This window comes from Alligator mississippiensis, chromosome 15 (genome assembly GCF_030867095.1).
Source record: "Alligator mississippiensis isolate rAllMis1 chromosome 15, rAllMis1, whole genome shotgun sequence".
Classification (NCBI taxonomy): Eukaryota; Metazoa; Chordata; order Crocodylia; family Alligatoridae; genus Alligator; species Alligator mississippiensis.
The window spans coordinates 21,830,107-21,844,990 of record NC_081838.1 but is presented as its reverse complement, the minus strand read 5'-3'; the positions used below and the strand labels follow the sequence as shown (position 1 = coordinate 21,844,990).

Sequence of the window (14,884 nt, the reverse complement as noted above, 5' to 3'; positions counted from 1 at the left end):
TGGGAGCTGCAGGAGCCCAGTCACAGGGTGCAAACAGAGGGGACCTTCTGGGCTCGGCAGCAGGGGTTACCCCTTCCCCTCCCCGCTCCAGCTGCTAAACGATGGCATCGAAAGGAAATCTTTTCCGTGTACTGAAGAAGATCAGAGGAGATGGTGTCAGGAGGGTGAGATAGGAATTGGTGACAAGAAATGGGGGTAGATAGGATACATAACAGCTTGTGGGGAGAGGAGGGAGAGTGGAGATGGCGGCGGAAGGGCTGTGCCCATTGAGAAGGGAAAGATGGCAGAAGAGCTCGATGGGGGCAGGGTGGGGAGGAAGGACAGGTGGGAAAGGAAAAGGGGGCCTCAGGACAGAGGACGGTGGCAATGGGGGGCCAGAGCTGGGGCTACCTGTGGGGAAGTTTCAGGCCCAGCACGGCCCTCGAGGCATCACCCAGTCCATCCCCTGCTTGGAGGAGGATCAGTGACACCTGGCCCAGCACAGACAGAGGGGCATCTCCCCTGGCCTGAAAACCCTGCAGTGAAGGTGATTCAACAATCCTCCCTCTCCCAGCCCAATTATCCTTACGGCTAGACAGCTCTTCCCAATTTCCAACGTCCTGTAAGGTGGTTTGTCCTCATGCTCCTCCAAGGGAACAAACAGTCCCAGTGATCTTTAGTAATCCCTTCTTCACACCTTTAAAGTCCAGTAATCTATCTCTCCCTTCACCCTGATCTGCTCAGAGGAAGAAACAGACTCAGTTCCCTCAGTCTTTCCATGTCAATCATGTTTTCCAAGCCTCTTCTCATTCATGTTGCTCTCTTCTGGTTGTCCTCCAATGTCTCAACAGCAAAAGGGACAAAAGAAAGCCCAGGCCTATTTCACTGGGCCTGGATTGGGCACCAGAAAGCAAACCAGGCCTATACACCACTGAGGCTTGGATAAGCAACAAGAAGTGCCAGAGCTTCATCCTAGCCCAAATCTGCCACCCAAACATATGGCTGAGATTCAGCCCCACACCGCTGGGGTGAAACACAGCAGCTGTAAAACACCAAACAGGTCCCAGCCTTATAACTGCAGCCTCGACATATAGTCTCACCTATACCACCACTATGCTGAGATACTACAGTCCCCAACACTATGACTGCCAGGACCCTGATTCCCAGTCAATCTCCATCAGGGAATGGCACTCTCCTGGCATCATCCAGCATGGCCAGTAGCTGCCGGGACCCTGCTCCTGGGGAGCCTGCACTAGGAGGATACAGTCCTGGCTTCATCCTACTCAAGGCCGGCATGGCACACAGCAAGACACATAGCTTTGGTTCAGGGCACCGCTATGCTGAACCCAAAAGAAGTTGGAACAGCAACTAAAAGATGCCAGGCTCTCAGCCCTGGCCCAGAGCATGCAAGCAAAACTGCCAGGCTTCAACCTTGGCCAGTTTGCTGCAGGGACTGATGCCCCTCACCTAGCATCATCCCACTCAAAAGCCCAGAAAACAGAAGGAGAAAGGAGAGAGAACAGAGGTCTCAGGCCCTGAGACAGACTTTCTCTCTCTGCCCCTGAGCCTTTCCCTTCACATAGCTTCAGTTTGGTTCTTCAGTGAAGAGCAGCGGTTGAGCCCCTCTCCCCATGGGAAGCAGGCTTTCCTGGCTCCAAATCAGTGGTCAGGATTCAGCCAACCCAGAAGGTAGAAGAGAGACTAGACCAGGTGGCCTTGACCTGATATCACTTTTCTGACCTCATCCAGGGCCCCAGCCCAAAGCAGCCTCACCCGACACTGTACATGCAGAGCAGTCCATGCCAAGGGGGTCGGCATGCCAGGATTTGGCCAGTCACTCAACTGGTTTTACAGGCTCTGTTGAGGAGTCTTAAGACAAAGGGTCTGGACACAATCCGGGGGGATGGGAGGTGGGTCTCTCCAGTCCAGAGGAAACAAAATATACAGCACAAACAAGATACACCGCACAATAAAACCAGACACACTTGACCACACACAGCCCCAAGTGTGTGGGTGTTACATCTCTCCACTACTGCAGCACATGATTTGCCACAGGCAAGGCTGGAGGATATTCTGCTGCTTCTCCTTTGCAAAGTAATTGGGCTGCTGGGGCAGCTTTCTGGGTTGCAAAGTCTCACCGGTAACACCAATATTCACTTTCCAGGCAAGCAGGGAGGCCAAGCCTGGCTCCAGCCTAGCACTAGCACTGAAAAACCCAAGTTGCAAAGCCAAGCATGCTCGAGCCATGTGGAAAAAGGTCTGAACTCCTCTTAGCAGCAATGTCACCTTTTCAGTCAACATTTCTCCAGGGAAGATTTTTCTTAAAAACACCTGATAGTTGTCTCCTTCGGACTCCTGAAGATTTTGAGACAGATTCTTGGTCTGGAACGACTCTGACCCTCCGGTTGGATGTAGCCAAAGGTAAAGGGATCCCATGTCTTGTGTCGCCCCCATTTGCCTTGTGTAAGGATAGGGTGAAACCCTGGAGAAGCCAGTGAATAGATGGCCTTGAGGTTTCAGACTTTGCTTTAATGTTTTATCTGTTAATTGATGTTTTGAATTGGCTTGGGGCACAGGGCCCTTGGAAGACTGTCTCACTGCTTTTTTTTCTGTTCCAGACTCTGGGGAAACCCAAGTCTGCTTCTCTCGATGGCTGGGCAGCTCAACCAGCCCCTTCCCAGGTACCTTGGCTTCCCTTTCAGGTGACAGCAAAACTGCTGTGGCTCGGCAGATAGAGTCTCTTCCCGCCTGCGGGAACTCCTCGTGTCCAGGCATCGGGAGGGCCCATCACGTCCGCACAGACATCTCTCTTGAACGTCCATTCCCACCTCCGGAGAGATGTTTGCTGTTCCCACGGTCATGGTGCCCCTCACACTGACTTGACTCCTTCATCTCCTGTCCAACTCCGATTTTCACCCTGAAAAGGGTTTCAGTGGACTTGAGACCAAGTCAGCTCAGCTCCCACCGAGGGGCCACTGTCTACTTCCCCGTGGTCATGCACCTTGAGCTGCAAAGATTGTCACTGGGAAGCTAGGTGTGACCAGCACAAATGATTAGTTTAGTCGACTCACTCTTGAATCCACTCACTCACGCTCTCTTCACGTGTTTTCTTGCAGATGTCTAAGAGAAGAACACTTCTTGGACGTTGGGGCCATGAACATGATCGATCAGAAAATCCAGCGAAAAGACAGCGCTCTTCTCTTGAGGTGGGAAGGAAGGGGTATGGGAGGGGTTTGTCATGGAGCAGGATGGGCCCATCACTGTCAGGGGAGAATGTCTCTCCACAAACACCTTGGTACAGACTGTGGGAACTCTTGCACCCAGACAGGTTGCATGAAAAGTGGAGGTTTGTCACTGGATCGATGCCTCTCACATAGGCTGCTCCATGAGTTTACCAGCATGGCATGGTGACCTGGCCTCCTGCCAGCTTGTGAAAGCACGGGGAAGAGAGGTTGGGGGCAGTGTCCCGGATGTCCAGGATCTGGCTATGGTCAGCCTCTCTAAAGGGGAGGTATGGTTTGTGGTGAGGCATCGACCCAGGGTGAGGGTAAAGTTTGTCTTGGGAAGCTGTTTGCTTATATTTGCATTACATTGAAGTCTAAGACTGGAGGACTGGGTTGTGGGTATAGGGGTGGTATGGATGCCACAGGGGTACCTGAGCGGCACCCACAATACCCCTGCAAAGGTGAGAGACCGTAAAGGGCCTGAGCAGCATGACAGCAGCCCAGCTGGGGTCAGGGACCCTGGGGTCTCAGACACAAGGCACCAGCTTTACCAGGGCTAGTGCCAGGGGCCCAATCAGCTTGAGATGGGTGAGGGCAGGGCCAGGGCCCAAGCAGCCCAAGAAGGGCAGGATGGGACTGAAGTCCAGAACCTGAAGTCCAAGGCCATGGAGCTTATCTGAGGGAGCACAGCCAGAGAAAAGGGGACGAAGCCAGCAAGGCTGAAGGGGGCCTGAGGGACACCCACAATGCGGTCCGAGTATTGCGATGCAGCCGGGCACCCCCTGAAGTGATGTGAAGTACTACCTGCAAGGCGTGGGCATGGCTACAGTGGAGGATGGAGGCAAGATTATGCCATTAAGGTGATACAGTTTCTGAGGACAGGACTGGTACCATTTGGGTGCATGGAGCACAAGACAGCTGAGGGATTGAGGCTCACTCCTGGACACAGGGGCAGCCTCCTGCAATACTATCAATCCAGTCCAGGCATAGCCGGTTTGAAATGGCCCCTGCCCTACTCCTTAAACACCATGCACCATGGTTTTTCCTCCAGCGAGTGGGACACAGCCCCGTGGCCAGAGCTGCATGGTCAGGACAGAAATGATTTGTTTGTGAACTTAAAAAATGTAGGAAATGAGCACCCTGCAGTCTATGAATCTGCACTTCTGGCTGGAAAAGGGCCACAAATACATCCCATGGCATTGAGGCAGTGGGTAGGAGAACACTTTGGAGCTAGGAGTTGTCCATGTCCAAGTGCTCTGCTGGATCAACCTGGAAGATCTCCTCAGAGCTATTCCCAGTGAAAGGGCACAGGACTCTTCTGCCTGGGGTGGCTGTGGCCTGGATCAGGAGCATCAGTAATCCTGCGGTGGTGGGGGTCGTACTGCCACTGCCCCAATCCAGACCCCAGGCACCCTCCAGATGTGATGTGCTGTCACAGTCCAAGAGCTAACTGTATTATCCTTTCCAGGCCTGCGGCACTGCAGATCCCAGCCCAGGGATCTCAGAGATGGGCACCAGCTGGGGGATGGAGGAATTGCCTCGCTCATTGGTGGAGTTGGTGAGTCAGAAACTCAGGTTTCCTGGTCCAGAGAAAAATTTTTATTCATCCTCTTGACTGCAGGAGTGCTTTGCAGGGAGATGCTCTTGTCCTGCTGCAGGGGAAGGGGCAGTGTGATCACCGAGCTTCCCCCCGACACCACATGGGCGAGCCCCTCTCCTGCGTGAAGACTGCGTGTCGGGTCTGGCCTGTACTGGCAGGGACCTGTGCCAGGCTCAGGTGAAGCCCAGGGCAAATCTGGGAGGTCACTTGGCCCTGAATGAGTTTCAGCAGTGGCTCTGTGACCTCTACCCTCAAACTAGGCTGGTACTACTCGCCAGCCACATGTCTTGGTGCTTAGGAGCCCCACAGCTGGGACTCATGGGAAGTGCTGGGCTCATCTTCCAGGAAGGGCCCTGGGGAGGAACCGATAGCAGGTCTACGAGCTTTGAGAGGACCAGGAATTGAGCGGCTGGATGGAAATGCTGATTAGCAACAGTCAGCAGCTTTGACTGCGTCCTACTTGAGAGCTGCCTCCGTGCTCACCCAGGCACACCCAGGGGCATTGCCAGGAGTGCCTGTCAGTGGGAGCAGGGCTGTGGCTTGGGCATTGCATTGGTTTAAATCAAGTGTTTCATCTTCTCCCTCACTGTGATCGTGGCACCATGTCTTTCACTGCAGACACTTAAGATGCTACTTGGGGCTGCACGGTGGCAGTACCAGTGCCCACAAGAAGGAGGGTTTGGGGCCAAAGACCTTCCAATACCGTCCCAGGAAGACACGATAACAGCAGAACCTCAACAGCTGCTCGGTGGCAGAGCTCTGGTGGGAGAGGACCTCAGGGCTTGGTGTCTGCCTCCTTTTGGCATTGGACTCCTTTCCCTCTCGCTACTTGGGGATTGAAATGTCTCAAGGTCCAGCTTGTAATAAAATGTTCAACTTGTTTCTGGCATTGTCCAGCAGGGCCAGCCCACTGCAGGGGAGTCTGGCAGGGTGGAGCAGGGGCTCCGGCACCCTTCAGACAGGAGCAGCCGAGGCAGCGGGAGACACCAACACTGGTAAGTTCTTGTCTTCCCCACCCCCAGCTGAAAGGGCTGGTGCGTGTCCTTGCGTCTGCCCTCAGACTAGGCCCGTGTTCCTCTCCAGACACATCTCTTGGCACCTAGAAACCGCACTGCTTCCAGCAAACGAGCCCTTTGCAGGGAGATGCCCTTGTTCTGCTGCCGGGAGAGCTGCTGCCTGAGCAGCCAGTTATCCCCTGGAAACCGTGTGTGTGTGAACCCTCCCCTGTGCTTTAACGGGTGGGTGAAACTCCCAAAGAACTAGGAGGCTTTTGGCAGCTGTTTATCATACAGTGGGAACAGAAATCCTAAAGCTCCTGTGGAAATGTTCTTTATGCAGGAGCTCCTGTATCTTTCCACCTTTCCAACTGCATCCCTTGACACTGGAAGTGCTGGGTTGGTGCAGTCTTCTGTTACCCCACTCCTAACACAGCGGGGCTCCAAGGCACCTCTTGGACTTCACAGTCCTGTGAGCAACATCATGTTAAACTTTTCAGGCAGGAAGAACGTAGGGTCCTTGTCACCCTGGACCCAATGTGAAGGAGGCGTTCCAGTATCTCCTGGAGCCACTGAAAAAGATATCACATCTCTTTGTGCTAACAGCTTTTCCAACTCTGCGCTCCAGCAATGGCCCATGTCATAAGAACATACTTGAAATTGCCCTTTCATGTGCTGGCCTGGGACAGCTTCAAATGTATTGCAAGGGACTTGAATTAGCTTGATGCCACTCAGATTATTCTTTCTCTTCACAAAGTCAGGGGAGACGGGCAAGTGAGGGTGTAATGTCTTGGGACATGTGTCTTGAGGGTGTTATGCCTGGTGACCTTGACTATGCTCTGCCAGTGCTCCTGCTAGGGCCATACCAGAGGTTCCTGGTTAGAGGGTCTTACCCATCCGCTTTGTGTAAAGCAGAAGTGGTCGCGCTCACACCAGCTGGCTGAGATTTTGAAGGCATCTGCATCACCGCTACTCTCAGACTTGGCTTGTGTTGCTCACCAGGGATGTCTCTTGACACCCAGGAGCCCCACGGCTGGGACTTGGTCTCAGACACATCTTATAGGAAGAGGCCGTGGGCAGGAAGTGATAGCCGTGGCGAGAAGTTTATGAGGCCTGATCCTGGAGCAGGGCCCAGGAACTGAATAGCTGGATGCAAGTGCTGGTTACCTACAGTCAGCAGCTGTCACTGGCCACCCGAGAGCTGTCAGCAGTGCCCTCACCCAGGCACAGCCATGGGCATTGCCAGGGGAGCCGCTGAGTGGGGATCGGGCTGTGGCCATGATTTTGTATTGCTTTTAATCCAGTGAGTTTTCTTCTCTCTCACTGATGCCGTGTCACGATGCCTTTCACTGCAGCCACTGAAGATGCTTCTCGAGGCTGTACTCCGGCAGTTCCCGCGTCCCGCCGGGAGCACGGACTGTGACCCGCGGCCCCCAGCTCCCTCCCGGTAAGCCGCCAGAAGAGTAGCACCCCAGTGGCTGCTTGGTGGCAGAGCTCAGCGGGGAGCAGGCCCGGGTTTCGGTGCCTGCCTCTTCTTGGCATCTTGGGAAATCTCCTCATTGCATGGCGGCATTGTGTGGGCATTGCCTGCCCCTGGCTCTGGGGACAGTTCCTGCTGCTTGAGCCTGGATTTCTGAAACATGAACAAGGCAGGCGGCAGCTGTCCGTGCTGTGGGGACAGCACCAGCCTGTGGGGCCCACCCTGTCACCTTGTGACTCTGCTGATGTTCGTCAGCATGGGTGACTGGTGCATCACGCGTCTGCATGGTGGTCTCTGCTCAGCCCTAGTCATCACCCTTTGCTTTTTCTCCTTCCTCTGCCACCTGGGAAGTTGCTAAGAGTTTCTCTATTTCTTTTTTGTTTCAGGACCTTGTCTGCAGGACGTTGAGCCCGGAGAACTGGATGTGGGGCTGCAGGGTGTAGGGCAGAAAATGTACACCTGAAAGCTACTCCCCCTGCTCTGCCCCCTTCCTCTCCAGCCCTCCCCAGCCCCCCCGCCTCTCCTCTCCCCCTATATATTGTGTTAGGTTAGGTTAAGTGATATTATAGAGTTTTATTTCAAATTATACTGCATAGTCATGAACTTTTTGTATTTTATATTAGTTGATGTTGACACGAGGACAAAAAGAAGGGTTTTATCCCAGATCCGGCTGGAGGGAATCATTATCTGCCCAGGTGTTGCCTTTATTTTTGAGACAGGTTTGGTGCCGCGACGCCCTGGTTGTAGCCGGAGTTAAACACACGTGAAGACCCATCCTGCGGCGGCGCCCGGGTGGCAGGGGGGAGGAGCGGGGGCCCCGACTTGGGGCTTCCCCCCCCTCCCAAAAAGCAGCTGTGGATTAATTTATTGTAAAAATAGGATTTTTCCCCCCCGCAAAAAACCCCCACCCCAACACCAAGGCTTGTCATGAGCCCACAGCCCGCCACAAGCCACTGTCACAAGCTACGCCCCCGGCTCGGCGGGGCGGGGGCCAGGGAAGCAGCGAGCACGCCTTCTGCATTGGAGGAGCGCCGCTGCGCCGGAGTCGGCTGATTGGCTGTGTGTGATGCCAGGCGCGGGGGCGTCGCAGAGCCGGGCGGGGCTGGTAGTTGGCGTCGAGCGAGCGGGGTCACTGCGGGGCGGGGGCGGGAGCGCGCAGCTGGGCAGGGGGAGGGCGGGGCGGGGCGGGAGGAGAGGCGCTGCTGATTGGCTGTGTGTGATGCCAGGTGGGGCGGGGCGGGGCGGGGCTGCATCGGCACTGGCCGAGGCCCTGCCCCTCAGCACGGTTACGTCGCAGTCTCCAACACGGGGCTTTGCTGGTAGCGGGGACCTTGAGGGCAAACCATAGGTGCGACATTGCACTCTGAACGGGATGACCTTTTTAAGCATTTCTTTTCAAAACACGAACACGAAGTTTTGTCTCAACGAGACCGAGGCCAGAAACGTGTGCGTTGCCCAGGCCGAGCTGCTCAGGCTGAACCCGTAGCGCTAAAGCCAGCGCTGCGCTGCGCTGCGCTGCCTGCGGCGCCTGGTCTTCCCCAGCTCTTTGCAACACGGGAGTTGCTGCTCGTCTCTTTGCTTCAGGCAAACCCGAGCGGCAGCTGCGAGGTGGCTAATGGAGAGGGGCTGGTTCTTTGGGGAAGCGATGGCAAAGAGCAAGGGAGTTTGCTGGGGTCTATCCTGAGACAAATGAAAAAAAGGCTGAAATACATCATGCCGCCTTTTCCTCCAAATTTCCCCAGAAATGGTCTCCTATCCAATGACAAGCACAGCTGGCCCTGCAAGGGATGTGCAGTCTCTGTTACTGGATGCAGAGGCATCACAGGTGTTGGGACCTGGTGTCTGCGGGAGTCAGAGGCCATCACGTGTCCTCCTTCATCGGGATGATCCACCGAGCCCTCCTGCATGATGCCAGAGTCCTGCCTCAGTCTCTCTACCTGAAGGTTAGTGCTGTGCCACAGGCTGTTGTGTGGTTGTGGACTTGAGGTCAGCTTGTCGTCCCCCTGTTTCCCGCAAGGAGTGCCCCGTCTATCCAATGTAGACAGGAGAGGGGCACTGTAAGCAGGAGGTAGCTTGTATGGCACGGTAGATGAGTAGAGACATGAGTGTCTGAAGTTATAATCCATGTTATGTGGGCCACTGATGTGTTCTGGGTTGATGAGGGAGCAAGGCTTTCATGTGGGTTTGTTGCGAAGCCTGGTGCCAGCATGCCTCAGTGCAAATAGGAGCTAGGTGCAAATAGGAGTTAGGTAGGCTGATGCTTGAGGGAAGCTGTCTGGGATTGTGCATCTCTGATTCCCTTAGTCTAGCGGGTCAACCTGTACTGTGCATTTCCAGGAGGGCGCACTGTGACAGGGCTGGAGAGGGAAGGTGAGTGCTTGACTGCGAGTGAAGGGAGCAGGATGGGTGGGACTGCAATGTGAAAGTGAAACTCTTTGAATCCTGCCAGCCCAGCAAGGGCCTCGGCCGTCTTGAGAGGAAGAAAAATAGATTTCTCATGCTGAACCTGCTCACTTTGGCTCTGCAGGGTGAGTTCAGCATGCGCAGCACTTTGCTTGTCTCGCACCAGTTTGGATGGGTCTGTTTTTATGTTTCTCCAGGACAGGCAGGTTTCCTGCTAGAAGGGAAGGGTGCGGTGGCAGGAGAGCGTGTGGGGCGATGAGTATTGCCTTCCCCAGGAAGGAGCTTGCACAGAGCTGGGATCCCCTTGTTTGGCAACCTGTGATTGCACAAGCTGGTGTTTCCACTAGATGCAGAGGAGTGTCTGGGCTGTGCTGGTCCCTGCAGCACCCCAGGGAGCTGGCAGGTGTTTTTCAGCAAGGTACAGGGGGGCAGAGAGAGGGAGGGCCCTGGTCCATCTGCCTGCTGCCCTGCCCTGGTCTCCAGCATGACCGTGGCAGGGCATGAAGCACAGGGAAGGAGGCAGGCTGGGAAATGGGTGCAGAGAAGGCCATTGCTAACACCACTGAGCAGGGAGGATGCCTGGGGAGGAGAGAGGGGGAGACACACAAACAGGGAAGTAATGGAGCACTATTGCATGCTGGTCATGTTGCTAATCAGGTGCTTCCCTTTTTCCATCTGACATCTGCACAAAACTGTCCCTTGCTGGAGACTGAGGCTGGGTGCAGAGAAACCCCCAACACGACACGAATGATTCCATGAATTGTAAAGCACAAGTCTCATGTGAGAGTCATGACCCACCTTCGGTACTGTGGGCTATTAGCAGCAATAACTGAATGAAAAACGATGCTGCCGCCGTGTGCAGCTTTGCCTGGGTTTGCTCAGTTACATTTCACAAAGACTGTGTGTGCAGACAACCTAAGGCAGGATTAAAAACATTCCCTGGAGATCCCTGTTGTGGGAAGGCAAAAACCACATGACTTTGTACGGTACATGCTTTTTGTCTGAAGTCCCAGGCGGACTCTGGGAGATAGAAACTGTGTTGGTGATGTTACGACAGTCTTGCCAAGTACACCTGCTTGTAAAGTCTCCCTGGTTGCCCTCCCTTCTGTGTGAGTGAGTGTTTTCTCTGGGAGGTTCATGCACCAGGATTTACTTTGCTTCTGCAAGGGTTTGTGTAAAGGCAGGTTTCAGTCAGGGAGTGCTGCGAGCAGCACAAATGCTCAGAGCCCAAGACACAGGTCAGGCAAGTCAGCTCTTGAGACCACACTGTTTTCTGGCAAGCAGTTATCAGCACTGGGCTGAGATTCCTGGAAGAAGGCTTTGCGAGGTCCCTACCAGTCCTAACGTATATGAAATCTATAAGCCGGGGGGAGTCCGTATGGCAGAGGGGATGTGGTGGGATGTGGTAGAAATGTTCAATGAAGTGCTCTAACTTAAAGCACTTTAGCCTGATACCACATTCATCTGGGGTTAACTTAGAAGAAGGATCCAGCATTTTTTAAGATCTCTATGTGCCATGGACATCTGCTCAGTTACAGATGTAGAGCCCTTTTCGTGTGCTTATTGTGCGATAAGTGTCTCTTCTGTACCCAGCCTGAAATAACGACAGTGAGAAATTATAGTGAGCTTCCCATTGAGAATCCTTTAATTGGTTGCTCTGTGATATTGCCTGTTCATAATGTAGATCACCATTCTGCCTGGGAGTCACCATTTGGTGAGCTTTAAAGTGCAGCAGACACCGGTAGATTCATAGATTTCTAGAGTCGGAAGGGACCTGGTAGATCATCGGGTCCGACCCCTGCTCCAGGCAGGAAGGAGCGCTGGGGTTAAGTAAGCCCAGCCAGATGCCTGTCTAATCTCCTCGTGACCACCTCCAGGGTAGGGGAAAGCACCACCTCCCTTGCAAGCCCATGCCATCGTTTGGCAACCCTTACCGTAAAGAATTTCTTCCTTATGTCCAGTCTAAACCTATTCTCCTTCTGTTTGTGGCCATTATTTCTGGTAACCCCAAGGGGTGCCCTGGTAGACAGCATGTCCCCTATTCCCTGCTGCCCCCCCCCTCCCCCCCCCCGTTCCCGCTGAGTTTGGAGGCACCCACAGGATCGCCTCTCAGCCTCCCCTTGCAGAGGCTGCAGAGATTCAGATCCCTCAGTCTGTCTTCATCGGGTCTTCCCCCTGCAGCAGGCTCACCTTTCAGAGTTCGGGTTGAGTCTCCAATCAGGAGGCAGCAGGAGAAATAAAGTCCCGCCCCTTTTCTGAGGGGAGGGGGAGAAGAGCTCCCCCGGACCTGATTGCAGACTAAACTAAGACTTGGAGGCGGAGCCCTGGCGCGTATAAAAGGAGCTGCGCGCCCAGCACCAGGGCAGATGTGGCGGGGGACTGGAGAAAAGCGGGGCCAAGAAAAGCTGGGGAGCTCTCCCCCAGCGGGCAATAGGCCCAAGGCTCCAGAAGCTGCTGCTGGAGGAGCAGCCTTGGCAGCGGTGCGAGACTGCTTGTCCGTTGATGGCGCACAGGGACGGTGCACTGAGACCTGGCCCTGGGAGCGGTGCGAGGCTGCTCGGGCCCATCACGGTGCACGGTTCAGTGCAGGGAGCCCAGGCTTTGGGAGCCGCAAGCAGCAGCTCGAGCCTGCAACCCTGGCAGGGCCTTGGGGGCTGCAGTGAGGCAGCTCAGGTCCCATCTCCCAGCAAGCAGCCAGGTCCCACAGTGCACAGGGTGGTGCATGGGCCAAGCCTTGGGAGCCAGGGAGCAACGGAGGCTGCTTGGGCTAACCACCCAGTGTGAGGATGGACAGCTGGAGCCTGAAGGACCAGCCTGTGCTAAAAGAGCCCTCGGTGCCGAAGTCATGGCACAGGGAAATAGCAGTGCTGCAGCGCGAGGCCCAGCACCCAGGAGCCAGCAGCCATGGTGCAGCAGCTTGAGAGGAGCTGAGCCCTCAGTGCCCAGAGCGGGGCACAGGGTGGGGTGGAGCCTCGCGGTGCAGAAGAGGCCTGGAGAGGCGCTCCAGCAGAGGAGACCCCATTGAGCTGTACCCTGACCTCCGCCACCTGAGGGAGCGCGAGTCATTGGGTTCTTGGGTCCCACAGAGGAAAGGTGTTTGGGCGGGCAGACCCAGAGAAGGGGCTTCATGAGCAGCCCCCTGCCTCATCAAGGCCTAAGGAGAGGGGTACCTGGTGCTTCCTGGACACCCCCTCCCCCCTCCAAGGGACCCCATTGGAAGAAGGACTGTCTCTTGCCATGGGTCAGGGACTATAATAAGGAATGGAAGTTACTAAGATTGTTCAAGTTTGTGCCTCATTTTGTAATTGAAATGTTTCATAGATTTCATAGATTTCATAGACATTAGGGCTGGAAGGGACCTTGGAAGATCATCGAGTCCAGCCCCCTGCCCAAAGGGCAGGAAGTCAGCTGGGGTCATAGGATCCCAGCAAGAGAAGCATCCAGTTTCGTCTTGAAGGTGTTCAACGAAGGTGCTTGAACCACCTCCGGTGGCAGGCTGTTCCAGACCTTGGGGGCTCGGACAGTAAAGAAATTCTTCCTTATGACCAGCCTGAAACGGTCTTGTAGTAGTTTGTGACCATTCGACCTTGTCATCCCTTGGGGCGCTCTGGTGAACAAACATTCCCCCAGATACTGATGGTCACCCCTGATAAACTTATAGGTGGCCATCAGATCACACCTGAGCCTGCGCTTTTCCAGGCTAAAGAGCCCCAGGGCTCTCAGCCTGTCATCGTAGGGTCTGCTTCCCTGACCTCTGATCATGCGCGTGGCTCTTCTCTGGACTCTCTCAAGCTTCTCCACATCCTTTTTGAATTGTGGAGCCCAAAACTGGACGCAGTACTCCAGCTGCGGCCTCACTAAGGCCGAGTACAAGGGGAGAATGACGTCCCGGGATTTGCTTGAGAAGCATCTATGGATGCAAGCCAGTGTTTTGGTTGCTTTACTAGCTGCAGCATCGCACTGCAGGCTCATGTTCATCTTGTGGTCAATGATGACCCCCAAGTCTCTTTCTTCCATAGTGCTAGCCAGCGTAGCACTGCCGAGCCTATAAGGATGCTGCGGGTTTTTCTTCCCAAGGTGGAGAACCTTGCATTTATTGGCGTTGAACACCATCAGTTTCTCATCTGCCCACTTGCTGAGCCTGTCCAGGTCAGTCTGGATCACCTGCCTGTCTTCTGGTGTGGATGCCTTGCCCCAAAGTTTGGTGTCATTGGCAAACTTGGCCAGTCCACTTCTGACTCCAGTGTCCACATCATTAATGAAGATGTTGAACAGTATGGGTCCAAGGACAGAGCCTTGGGGGACCCCTCTGGTCACAGGGCACCGTGATGAGTGACTTCCATCAATTACCACCCTCTGGGTCCGACCACGGAGCCAATTTTCCAGCCAGTTTCATAGATTATAGTTTCATAGATTATAGAGTCGGAAGGGAACCACTGGATCACTGTGTCCGCCCCCTGTCCCTGGCAGGAAAGAGGACCAAGGTCAGACGACCCCAGCCAGGTGATTGTCAAGCCTCCTCTTGAAGACCTCCAAGTTAGGTGACAGCACCACTGCTCTTGGCAGCCCATTCCAGACTCTGCCACCCTTACTGTAAAAAATGTCTTCCTAATGTCTAACCTAAATCTACTCTCCGCTAGTTTGCACCCATTATTCCTAGTTACTGCCTGGGGCACTCTGGTAAACAGCGCATCCCCAATTCCCTGCTGTCCTCCCCTCATAAACTTATAGGCAGCTACAAGGTCACCCCTCAGCCGTCTTTTGTAAAGGCTGAAGAGATCCAGATCTCTCAACCTCTCCTCGTAGGGTCTTTCATGAAGGCCACTAATCATGCAAGTGGCCCTCCTCTGAACCCTCCCCAGATCCTCTGTGTCTCTCTTGAAGTGCGGCTCTCAAAACTGGACACGGTACTCCAACTGCGGCCTGACCAGTGCCGCATAGAGAGGGAGCAGCACCTCCCTCAATCTGTTGGTCATGTCTCTACTAATTTTATATTGTGATGGGTTAAGAGTGTTATTTGGGGTTTGACCTTGGTTATTGGTCAATGTTCACTGTGTAAACATACGTATATGATGTTTAGTTTTATGTTTATGTATATTATAACTCAAGAAATTGTATATAGTTAAGAAGTTTGGGGCTTGGGCTAACTCTATAGAGGAAAGAGGGATCTGCTTAAAATTCTGGCATCCCTCTCACAGCACCC

At 54.3% G+C, this 14,884-nt stretch overlaps 1 protein-coding gene and 1 long non-coding RNA gene across 4 annotated transcripts in view; both read left to right on the top strand.

Moving 5' to 3' along the window:
* Positions 1-5,011: 5,011 nt before the first annotated feature.
* Positions 5,012-7,866, top strand: LOC109283473 (uncharacterized). Its single transcript, XR_009457547.1, has 3 exons — positions 5,012-5,798; positions 7,154-7,245; positions 7,665-7,866. It is a non-coding gene; the product is annotated as an uncharacterized LOC109283473 (long non-coding RNA).
* Positions 7,867-8,527: 661 nt separating this feature from the next.
* The window catches only part of LOC132245689 (NACHT, LRR and PYD domains-containing protein 12-like), a 70,751-nt gene continuing 64,394 nt past the window's right edge, over positions 8,528-14,884 (top strand). Inside the window, exons 1-2 of one of the 3 annotated variants that reach the window (XM_059718362.1) lie at positions 8,528-8,626; positions 9,021-9,221. The gene's annotated coding sequence lies outside the window, so the exon portion shown is untranslated. Of the gene's footprint in view, positions 9,222-9,715; positions 9,807-14,884 lie in introns of those variants that run through there. The other 2 variants (XM_059718361.1, XM_059718363.1) reach the window with 2 other exon arrangements.